Raw genomic sequence first — 11,896 nt, 5'->3', positions numbered from 1 at the left:
TTCCTCTGTTCATATGGTAATCCTTTATCTGCAAGGGGTAATGGTACAAGACTGACCCTTACATAAACTTTTCTTCCTAAACATCACATCTATGATGAATTTTCATAATAAATTAGGCATAGCAATGATATAATAATAAGAGAACAATTACAACAACGTACTACAAGATTTAAAACTTATGAAGTGCTTCCACTTTATAATATTCTGAAACCATACTTGGGGGGCAACTGTATACTCTGTCAATATGCATTATTTCAGAGACATGGAGCAAATGTGTCACATTCAAAAATAATCTTATCATTTCAGAACGTGAAGCACAACTCCTAGGGAGCAGAACACACTACCCTTTGACCAAGGAAAGAACCGGGCAGTGAAAACTAAGGATTCGGTTAATTACTGTGTCTCAGGCCCTTATTGGGATGACAAAAAAGAAACAAAGCCAGGAGAGGGGCCATAGAGAATCAGCATTTATTTCAAAGAGTGAGCTGGGTTTAACATGCTTAGCAGCACATTTTTATTTTAAACCAATTAAATAATGGCACTGTTGTTATGATTAGTACTGACTATTAATAACAACTGGTGTGGCCATGGAAATAACCTCCTCCATTAGCTTGAAACCATTGGAATGTGCTGATATTTAGTGGTTTTGCCTATCTAGAAAATTATTTCCTAAGGCTAAATACAGTTGATACATCCTGGTTGTTCAGCCTTGTCACCTACAAACTTCTTTTCCCATATCTGAAAATAATTAGATATACAGAAAAATTTCTTTTTCTATGTCTAAATATCACCTTAAAGCTGCTAATTTAGACCAAAAATTTAGATCACTAATTATAGAAGGCACCTTAATTTGTGTGTATGATTACTTGTAGGAAATTTCTGATCATGAATGAAAAAGGAATCTGTAGTAATTGGATGGAACTACACTAGGAAATAAAATTTTGTCAGGCACTCTTGAGTCATAACTTTACTAATTTGTAGTAAATATAGTCACAAGCTAAAAGAACAAAAATTACATCTCCAAAGAATTTTCATAGGAAGATGGAAAAAAAAAAAGCCCATTCATCAACTCGTTACCAATGGAGCACAATGCAAGGGGCACATGAATCCTTTCTCAAAAACCCTTGACTCTGATCTGTAGAAAATAGTACTTTAATTTTATAAAAAATAAGATGCTCTAATTTTATTAGAGCAAGATACACTGTTGCTACCTCCTGGAAAATTGTCTAAGCAACTACAGAAATTCATGTCTCCCATTTGAATGACATGCCCTAGAATTAGTCATTGAATAAGCAGGTGGATACGGTGAGCAACCTGAAAAATAGGGTAAACATATGTTTTCCTAGTTCAACATTTAATTTAGAAAATAAGTATTGAAACTTGAAACTTCTCGGGGATGGGGGTTTAGCTCAGTGGTATAAGCACCTGCCTTGCAAGCAGGCGGGTGAGTTCGATCCCCGGTACTGATAAAAATGAAAAAAAAAAAGAAAGAAAGAAAGAAACTTCTCACTTATATCAGAATATTCCTTTACCAAAAACACCTCTTAGAGATTCTGAGCAAATTTTTCTGAGAAGCTAAGTTCAAGGCTGTATTAAACACTTGCATCTTACTCTGAGTACAACCCTGTTCAAGCCATTTCATCCTCCCTAAAGTGTGTCTTCATCTGAAAAGCATGGGCAACAGCACCTTGAAATGTATTGTGAAAATTAAGGGATGAGCACGGTCACTGAGCAGGATCTACATGTTCAATAAATGAAGCTTATTATTGGCTACTGAAGAAAGTGGTCACATAACCTTAGTTGGAAAGCTGAGCCACAGCGAGGTCAGAGACCAGTTTATGGGAGCAACAGGGGACCAAGCAAGGCAAAATAAGAGATTGTAGCCCCAGCACTCTTTCTCCCGGCTTCCAAAACCTTGGATCAGTCTTATAGCTATTCAATTTCTCTACTTTCAGAATACAGCTAAAAAGGGGGGGAATGTGCAGGGGGATGATATGGACATAATAATATTTCACAAGGAAACTAGGAAGCCAAAAGAATGAACATAAATACAAAATGTGAAAAAGAAATAAATGGTAGGGTAAGAGTTTATCAAGAGTCTTTGTCACCAAGAAAGGGGAAAAGAGGCAACACAAGCTACAGAAATGGTAGCTTTAGGGTAAAGGTACTTTATTCTCATTTTTGGGTCTGAGGTCCCGCTGCCTTCACACAACTTCCCCAAGTCATTTTATCTCATTTGGAGTCTAAAAAATCTAGCACAGAAGTCCTGAAAGTTGTATTTAATAAGTACGAGGAAACCATAGAAAACCAAAAAGATCACTGTATTTCACAACATTAAGACAGAGTAGTAAAATCAGCAAACCAACATCTAAAATGCTAAAACAAAAACTGCAAATCAAGTGTTACAGTTTCAATTTAGCAGGACAGTCATCCACCTCTGTTTAAGCAGCAGTAACCTTCGGTTTCTCAGTAGGATTCTAGATGAACTGGCAAATTGGGCCACTGGGTTAGCCAACAGGACACATGCTTATTTTTGTGTCCTGCCATCTTTACTTCACATCAATTCCACTAACTATTTAGCCCAGTAACTATTCTTTCTCACCCCACACTAAGAAAATGAAACAAGCAGACTATTTTCATTATTCCTGTTAGCCAAAACATATGGGAACAATAATTCCAGACATATGTACATCATAATAGGAAGCGATCCTATTTTAATGTAATTTAAAAAGAAATTTTAAATATACTCAAGCTACTAAAACTATTCAATTCATTTGAAGCTTGCAAATAAGACTGCCACGTCCCTAACTTATTTAGCAGATTCATATAGTTGGGCTTTCAAGATTGCATCTTTTATGTTCAACATAATTAAAAGGCTAATTCTCATTTACCAGAAATGGCATTTATAAGTAAATCTGTCCCACACTAGAGGGTAATGCGTTTAATTTACTAACCCTTGGCCAGTTTCAGCTTCTGTCTTTATTTTGCATTATTTTGTTTGCTGATAGAAAAGAACAAGTAGATTAAAACTGGTCCTAAAGTGCTATTTTCATTATTTGCCTTGCAAGTACAGCACAAAATATAATTTTCTTTAGAAATACGTCCCTGCCAACTAATCTGATTAGTTTTAACTGCTTTCCTTAAAGCACAAGCATGCAGAAAGAAATGAAGAACGAAGAGATTCTTTCGGTAAAAACAGGAAAAAAAAAAAAAAGATTTCATCTGGCCTTCCCATCATCACTAGAAGAACTGTTTGGTAGTTACATCACCAGGAAATAAAATACTATCCTCTGAGGACCCCTATCCTTTACAAAGAGGAGTGAAGGTTTGAAGTCTAAATCACCCCCGGAGTTGTCCAAAAACACACTTCTCACTTTTCTTTCCCGCTCCGCGCAGCAGCCAGATAACAAATGTATTTTTAAAAAAGTATTTCTAAAAGTTTACATTAGAATAACAGGATGCGTGCTTAAGAATCCAAAGCATTAAGAGAAGTTTTAGGAACCCAGAGGGAGAGGGAAAAAGTTACAGAACAGACCGTGACCCCCAACGACTCAACCCTGCAGGAGGGCGCCGGCATCCCAGGCCACCCCCGCCCACTGCCGCCGCGGGAAACCCAGGTCGAGGGTCCGCACCTCCGCGACGCAGGCCTGGGCCGGACACACCGCTGCGGAGCGCTAGGGCCTGGCTGTCACGGCGCCCACCGCACGTGCGGCACATCCGGGCGCCTTCTGAGGCTGCGCAGTGACGTCAGCCCGCAGGGCGGGGCGCGCTCGGCGTCCGCTGGCATCTTTCGGGCGACTCCCGGAGTGCGCACTGCCGGTTCGCAGCGCGGCGCCGCAGCGGCCGGCTCGGGCAGTTTTCAGTCAGAGTCTATTGTGGCACAGAAAGACTCATTGTAAGTTTTCGTTACAACTCTTGAGGGTTTTTTCGCTCAAGAAAAGAAAAATTGTCTTGGGACATTAATTTGTATTTATCAGAAATCTTACATTTTTTTGCAAGTTAGACATATTACAGTTAAAATTAGATATATGTATAAGTGAATCATTGAATTATTTATAAGTAGGATACTAAAACACATTTTCTAGGTATACATTTGCATATTTTTTAAAAAATTCATGAACTATAACATATTTTAGTCTCAAAGGATACTTCACAGGAATGTGTAAGTTTAACACTGTTGTATGTCAAAATATCCAAGCTTTGAAAGTTTCAGAGGTATATTACATTTCTAAATACAGACTTTCTTCAAATTGTAGACTACAAATTAATGGTGAAATTTGTACAATAATTCTCAAAGTGCTTGATGGATGCACGTATCCATCATTTTAAGATTTCCAAATGTCAGTTCATACTCATTTAGCAGTCTAACAACAGTTGGTTTTAAGAAAAATATCTTTTAAGGTGAAAAATATCTTTTAAGTGAATTGTAACTTCACTGGTCTCTTAATGAGTCTGTTTATGTGACCTAATGGTAATAATTTTAAGATACCAAAAAACTCATTTGTATCTTTTAAATAGATAAAGTACAACTATTTAACTTCATTCCTTATTGAAATTAAGTACTTAAATTGTACTATTTTTAATTGCTTTGTTTTTATATTGAAGACTTGGTAGATTCAGAAAAAAATTTCTTTTTCGAATTTTCCCCAGCAAGTATGTTGTCTGTTTTATTCAAGAGGTTATAGTGTTTACATCTATGCATGGCATATCTTGGGATACAAATGTGAGTAATGACAGTATTTTTGAAACTATCAATAACCTTTGTATGAAGTGGCACAGTTTTGTAATAGTTCTAAAGTTATTCTTTTGTTTTAAATGGTTCACATAAGTTTACAGTATGTATTTTGAATGTATCTATTTTTTGAGTAAAACATTTATTTCATCCTTAAAATGTTTAGAAACATTAAAATATACAGGGGTAATGGCAGAATTTTTATGTTAAAAGAGTAATGCACCTCAAGATCATAATGTTAGTTGAAATAAATCAGATATACAATCTTGAATATGTCAAAGTTTCTTTTATATGAAAAACCCAAGTTATTTTTTAAAAAGAGCAAATAAATGCTCATACTCCAATACTTTATTACAAAAACTCGTTAGGTCTACCTCTCATACATTCCTGTAAGATTTCCTACACCATTTTTTCAACCCTGTGTCTTTCAAGCCCTTACTATTGCAGCCAAATAATTGGCTGCAGCAAACAATGGTATAAAAAATTGCACAGCTCCTCATTTGTCTTTACAGGGACATGGAAGTGTACAGCTTGAGGTTCTACTTATTGAAAGAATTTCAGTAGGATACTTGTTTTAGGTTTGCTCATAAAGGAGTATCAGTCCTATAGCATTTTGGTTAAGAGTGGTGCCGGCAAATCTCGCCCCATGTTTTCTAATCTTGGTTGTCTTTTCTTTCACAGTTGGTTGATCAAATAAATCCCCAATCCCTTGCAACTGTAAGTCAAGGATGAGAAAGATAAGACAGCACCATTAAAAAAGCAGAAATTTTGAAAACTGGGATATTTCAAAAAATGTACATGTCCCACCAAGACATGTTAAGTCTAACGTGTAAACAATTCCATTTACTGATGAAATGCTACTGTGCATGTCCAAATTTATAGCATCCATTTCATATAGAAAACTCAGGACACATTGTAACATGGGTCCATGATTAATCATTTAGCATCCACTAAATACCATTAGCATGCCAGCATCTATTTTCTCAAAAAGGTAATGGAGATATGCTTAGGATATAAGATGTTTTCTAGAAAATTCTAAGGACCTACCATTCAAATCACCCATATAGCCCTGCAAAAGGCTTCCATTCAAATTTTACATGGCACTGTGAGTTGAAGCATTACTGGATGCTGAGTTCTATGACATCAGTTTGCAGAAAAAAACCTGCTGCACAGCCTTGTCTTATGCGTATTGCACTCAGAAGTAGAAATTATTTGGACACTTGGCAAATGCATCACAACACATTCAAATGAGCATATTCTTTATATATGGTCTCCAAATGAAACAACAGAATTTATTAGACTTTGTGTTTTGTTTTTGGTTTTATGAGAGGCCCTTATATTTTACCTTGTAAGTGATACGGTGAAAATGTCCAGTTTCACTAACTCTTCGAAATTTCACTTAGGTAAAAAAAGTAGTAGACTTTTGTATGATTTATTCCTTTCTTTTTCTTCAACAGTATTACTAATAAATTAAATACAATTGCTGCTACTTGTTCAGTAGGTCGAATCAGCACATGTCACCAATGTAATGGACCAGTGTGCTGCTTCAGGAAGCAATGATCCATATCCTTGAGAAAGTATTTGCAAATCATGTATCCAACACAGATGGAACAAATTTAACGGTTCATAATTAGAAATAGCCCAATAAGAAAATGGGCAAAAGTGCTTGGGAATATAGCTTAGTGGTACTTTAGCATTCACAGGGTCATTAACTTGATCTTTAGCACCACATACAGAGACCAATGAACAAAAGACCTGGGCAGATATTTTGAAGATGAATATATGTACGTAACAAATGAGAACACAAAAATAACAGGCTGCTTTAATCATCAGTAAAATGTAAATAAAATCACAGTGTATGGTCACAACTTATTTATTCAGATGATCAAAAATGAAAAAAAACTACTTGTACTGGAAGCTTCAGTGAAGAACACTTTCAGTCTAACAGATAATAAAATGAATTAAGAAAAAATTATACCAAAAATTAAGAAGGTGGTCAATATAAGTCAACTTCCAAACATGGTAAGAGATATCCCTGCATATTGGGTTACTTAGTCCATATTTTTCAGAGTTTTTACAATAACTTCTCTTTCATCTGTGTTATATTTCTCTATACACAATTTTTTCTCACTAGGAAAACTCCAAGCAATCAATGCGATTGATTAATGAAAAATATAGTGTTATTATTTGTGCTTTCATGGTTGTCTGAATGTTAAGAATCAATTCATTTCTTTTTCATAGTTCCTTGGATTTTAAGGAAGAACCAAAAGTTACATAGTGTCAGCTCGAGTGAAGAATGAGGACGCGCTGTATTTTTTATGAACCTGCTTTTCTGTTCAACTGCCCTTAAAAGCAGTATGCACTATAGTGAATATAACTATGTGTTTGATCACATCTCCTAGAGACACTCACAGAAGAAAACTTTCAGAACAGTTTTAGAAAGAGTAATGATGACTGCATGAATGTGTCACTAGCAAAAGAGACCATTTTGAGAAGAAACTGTATTTTGACTGTAAGTTGTAAGTTTAATGAAATACTGTATTTTGTGACAACATCTTGCATGACTTTTTCCCCTTTTTAATTCATGAGATGAAAGGAGGTTAAATATTTTATTTAATAAAAACGTTTTACTATGGAGATGATTATATATCAGTCTTCATATATCTAATATCAATTCCATAGTGTGTATATTGAGTTTTATTTTTCTAAATGAATGTTTATTCATAAGTCTTTTTGTTTACAATGAAAAGGAAATTTGAGTATATTTGAGTATTTTACTACTATGTTTACAGTCCTATTTAGTTTTTATTCAATTTGGGGAAGAGAAAAAGGTGTTTACCTGGCTTCCCATGCTTTCTATGATCCTAAATGCTGATTCCCTGTGTTGCCATCTAACTTCTTTCACTTCTGATTCTGCAGGTGAGTCATGTTTGTAATTGTTGTCTTCTGTAACATCAAGACTCTCTTGTAATCTAAGTCCTTCAATGATCAGGATGCTATGTGGTGGGTCAACATGTATCAAATGTTTACATAGTAAGACTCCAGAACTCGGTCTCAGAGCTACTGAAAGAAACATGCATTTTAAGAAAATCTCTAGGTCATTGTTGGGCATTGTGTTTGAGAAGGATAGATATTGATCACTGTCCCTTGAAATGTCTTTGCTTTTCTTTAGCTACTCCTTCTAATATTAAACTAGTAGTTCTTCTCATCAAGTTTAATTTTAAAATGGAAAAGCTATGTATTTATCTGGGCTTGAGAAGATTTCTTTATGAGGAACACAGATATACTTTGAGTCAGTTTCAGGAAGCAGCCTGTATCTTCAGTTTCACAACATGCTTTGATTAGCTGAGACAGAACCATACCAATCAAAGCCTTCACAACAGTACATTTTTGATGCACTCTGGTTCCTATAATTAAACATGAATTATCCTTGAGATGGACAATATTGAGTGACAATGCAATGTTAGTTCTTAAAATGGAAATATGTATGATAACTTGATGTTTATGATTCCAGAAGTCTGTGATGACTGGGGAAAACCTAGACTTCTTGTTCAGGTCCATATTTACAGAGCTCAGTAGAATAACTTCAGTTTTTCCCTCTGGGAATGCTCTGGTACTCTTAGGAGAATTTCAGTTCTATATTTCTTCTATCTGTGAAAAAACAGTGATATAAGTGGTTGACACCTGTATTAAAAGCAAAAAACATTTTATATAAACTGCCTTTCCTAAGAGTGAGAAATGAAACTAATTTTTATTGTAGAGTTTGAATTATTGTAGTTTTTCTGTTTTGTAAGGACTCATACTATTCACAGATCTCCAATGTTTTTTTTCAATATATAGGTAAGCTAAAAATAATCTTTAAACTTATTATTTCAAAAGTTTAAAATTGTGTTATTTTTCAATAATTTAAATGGGGTGTACAAGATACCAAAAGATCAAAAAAAAAAAAAGATCCAGATGAAACTTTTAAATAGTGCATTGTATTATTTTATTTTTGTGAAAAATTGATAAACAATATTGCTTGAGAGGATTTTGAGATTTAATGAATTTATATGGTGATCTTTAACTTAAATGATTTAATCCTAGGTTGATGTATTCCTGGCATAATGATTTTACAGAAGAAATATTTCTGAACTGTATAAATGTATTTTATGAGACATAACATTTTAAGATATCATTTAAATACTTGCAGACCTTTCACCCACTTTTCATGGTTATGTTATTTTATGCAGATTTAAAATATGACAAAGTGCTCTAACATTGCTCTCTCCAGCATTTATGCATTAATCAGTGCCCACACACAACTGAATGTGATTATTTTTAACTATGTTGTAATTTAGGATTTCATGGAAAGATTTTCATTCCTAATAAAAATATGCTCAATGTATAATTTTGGAGCTTTTGTTTATAAAGTTCCTGTTTTAGGGTGCAAGCTATTCCTTTTTTGATTCTTTCTTTTTTTAGATTGGATGAAGCACATTTTGTATTCAGATTACAACATTTGCTGCAAAATACTGATGTCCTTAAAAGTAGAAACTGAAAAATCACTAAAACACTGTGATCTAGAAAGGGACATTAAAAGCCTATGATTCAGGCAGAAACCTTGTGAGATGATGAGCTTGGTTACATCACTATAAAAAAAACATTCTCATGTCTCATTTTTTATGCTTATCTACATTGATGTCTTCTTTATTCTTTTTCTGTCTTACTTTTGTTTACTCACCCAAAATTCACTTCGAACTTCTTCTGTACTGTTTTCTTCCCTATTTATTCCTGTCTTCTTCATTTTAAAACTTTTATTAAAGTGCTCTGCAGGAATTTTGGGTTACATTTGCTTACACACAATAGGAAAATCCCGAACATTTTTATAACAAGGAGTATCCTCTTTCATTCTTTTATTTTATGGTACTTGTTGCCTATATACTTTCAAATGTTCTCTTATCTTAATTTTTTTTACAAAACAGAAACTCCTGCTAGTGAAGTCACTAAATATTTCTTCATTTCTACAATCCAATAATTTTACTAATTCCACATTAGAACATTTGTTTTGGTACTGGGTCTTATTCTTTACTTTGTGTGTTACTGGAGTACACATTTTCTCTTTATGTCCACAAGACCCTGCTTTTTTTTTTTTTTTCCTTCTGTTTGGGGGTCATGCTACTCATGACTTTTTGTCTTATATCTTGCCTCACTTTTGTTCTGTCCAATGCTTTGGATACCAACAGTAGTTGGGTTTCTCAAATGGAAATTGGCTCAAAGTAAAAACTTCTAGAGAGATTACAGTTATCAGTTTGAAATGGGTAGACAATAAGAAAACAAGGCACCCATGAGCAGCCAAATTAGGACTCAGTGTTATAATACAGATTGCTATTACTGCTACTGGCCTTAGATGTCAGCACTCACACTACCGATGCTATTGTGAGGAGATGGGTTGTATTTGCTGGAATCTTGATATTATTGCCTTTGGAACCTTTCCATTTTTGTCTCTATAAATTTCTCTACATGTCTCCATTGTGGAAGTCCTATAATGTGGGTTGTATTGTACAAATCTAGATAAAAGCCCTAACTCTAAGTGCATAAGGCATGATATAGAAAGTTTTTTCCTTTTTTGATTCTCAAGTTAATAGTAGCCTTTGCCAAGCAAATAAAGGTTCAGAGGCAGCCTTGTAATAAATGACATCTGTCCACATTCTAGTTACCAAACCCTTTAATAACATTTCTTCACCATTTTGTCTGCATCTCTTTTCTTTGTGTACATTTGCTCAGGTACAGATTACCCATTATATGCCTCCAGCCACACCACTCCAATGACTTCTGTGGTATTTCTACTGTTAGTACCTAATAGATTAATAATATATTTAGCTAAAGGTTCCCTCTACAAATCTGACAAGTTCACAATTTTATTCCTGCTGATCACTTACCCAGTAACCAAGGGACATGTGTCTGCTTCACTGCCCACCTTTTAATATCCAGAGTGATGAAATGAGTCAGAAGAGTATAAAATCATATAAATACATATAAAATCATATATGTAATTTCCAGAAAGTTTATTTCTCTAGCAAAATAATTAAAATACACAGAATTTTTATTGTATGAATTTAGGTGCAGCACATGATGCCTTGACATGCATGTTCATAATCAAAGAACTAATGTAGAAAATCAAATCAACATTCTTCATTTCATATAGTAAGTATTTTGTTTTTGGTGATGAGGGTACTATGATAGTACCATAAAGTACTATTCTTAAATCACCAGTATATAATATTACTAAGGGTCAAAACTATAGTTCTCATATCATCTCTATATTTAAAGAAAGTGGAGCATTTAAATGCAGAAAAAATGAGGAAATGTCAATGCATTTATGAAAAACTTGTTTTACAACATTTTAAATCAGGTGTCTACATTGTACTGAAATCCCATGTGAAAAAAAATGCTCCAATTTGAAGAATATAAACTGACCCCATGATAGAAAACTTTTAATAAATTCAAGATTAGCAAATAACTTTCGCATCCATACCTCAGAGTCTCTTTCTTTCTCTCAGCTCAGTCTTGCTTGGATACCTGTTCTCTGTCTTTGACTTTTCTATGCTAATTTATATAAATGTAGTTACGCTATTCTGTTTATTTTCTTCCAACCTCTCAAGTGCTTTCACCTAAATCAAATTTCCATTTCACAAATTTTCTTATAATTTTTTCCTTCTTTCCTGCCTTATTTCTTTCAAAACTTTTTAAGATACAAATAATGCTTGGCTAAACACAATATAATCAACTCTTCTTTGTGTCACATGGCATACTCTTCTATCTCTTCAATGTTATGCTGTTTCCGATATATTCTCAATTATCCTCTGATCTTAATTTTATTAAGTAACAGAAACTGTTTTCATAAATTCACTGAAATTTCTTAGTTTTACAATCAAATGATTCTATTAATTCCTTTTGTATAGGGCATTGATTTTTGTACGTGGTACTATACTTTGTTTTTCTTGTGTATCTTCTCTCTCTCTTATATTGTCAAAACTCTGCTTTTCATTTTGCCCTAATTTTTAAGATTGGTCTGTTCATTAGTTTTATGGCAAGTATTTTGCCTGTTTTGCTAAACACAATGTTAAGATTCCATTAAGAAATTATTTTCTTAAATGGACATTTACTTACAGAAAATATGTT

The 11,896-nt window shown here is 34.0% G+C and overlaps 1 long non-coding RNA gene across 1 annotated transcript; it reads left to right on the top strand.

Annotated features, from left to right (window-relative positions):
• Positions 1-3,763: 3,763 nt before the first annotated feature.
• On the top strand, positions 3,764-7,284 carry LOC134470584 (uncharacterized). Its single transcript, XR_010039523.1, has 2 exons — positions 3,764-3,895; positions 6,974-7,284. It is a non-coding gene; the product is annotated as an uncharacterized LOC134470584 (long non-coding RNA).
• The last annotated feature ends 4,612 nt before the right edge of the window (positions 7,285-11,896 follow it).

The sequence above is a fragment of the Cavia porcellus genome, unplaced genomic scaffold, assembly GCF_034190915.1.
Source record: "Cavia porcellus strain 051 isolate PalLab524CR breed Dunkin Hartley unplaced genomic scaffold, mCavPor4.1 scaffold_15, whole genome shotgun sequence".
NCBI lineage: Eukaryota > Metazoa > Chordata > Mammalia > Rodentia > Caviidae > Cavia > Cavia porcellus.
The sequence above is the reverse complement of the archived record's forward strand: the minus strand, read 5'-3'. Positions and strand labels throughout refer to the sequence as shown.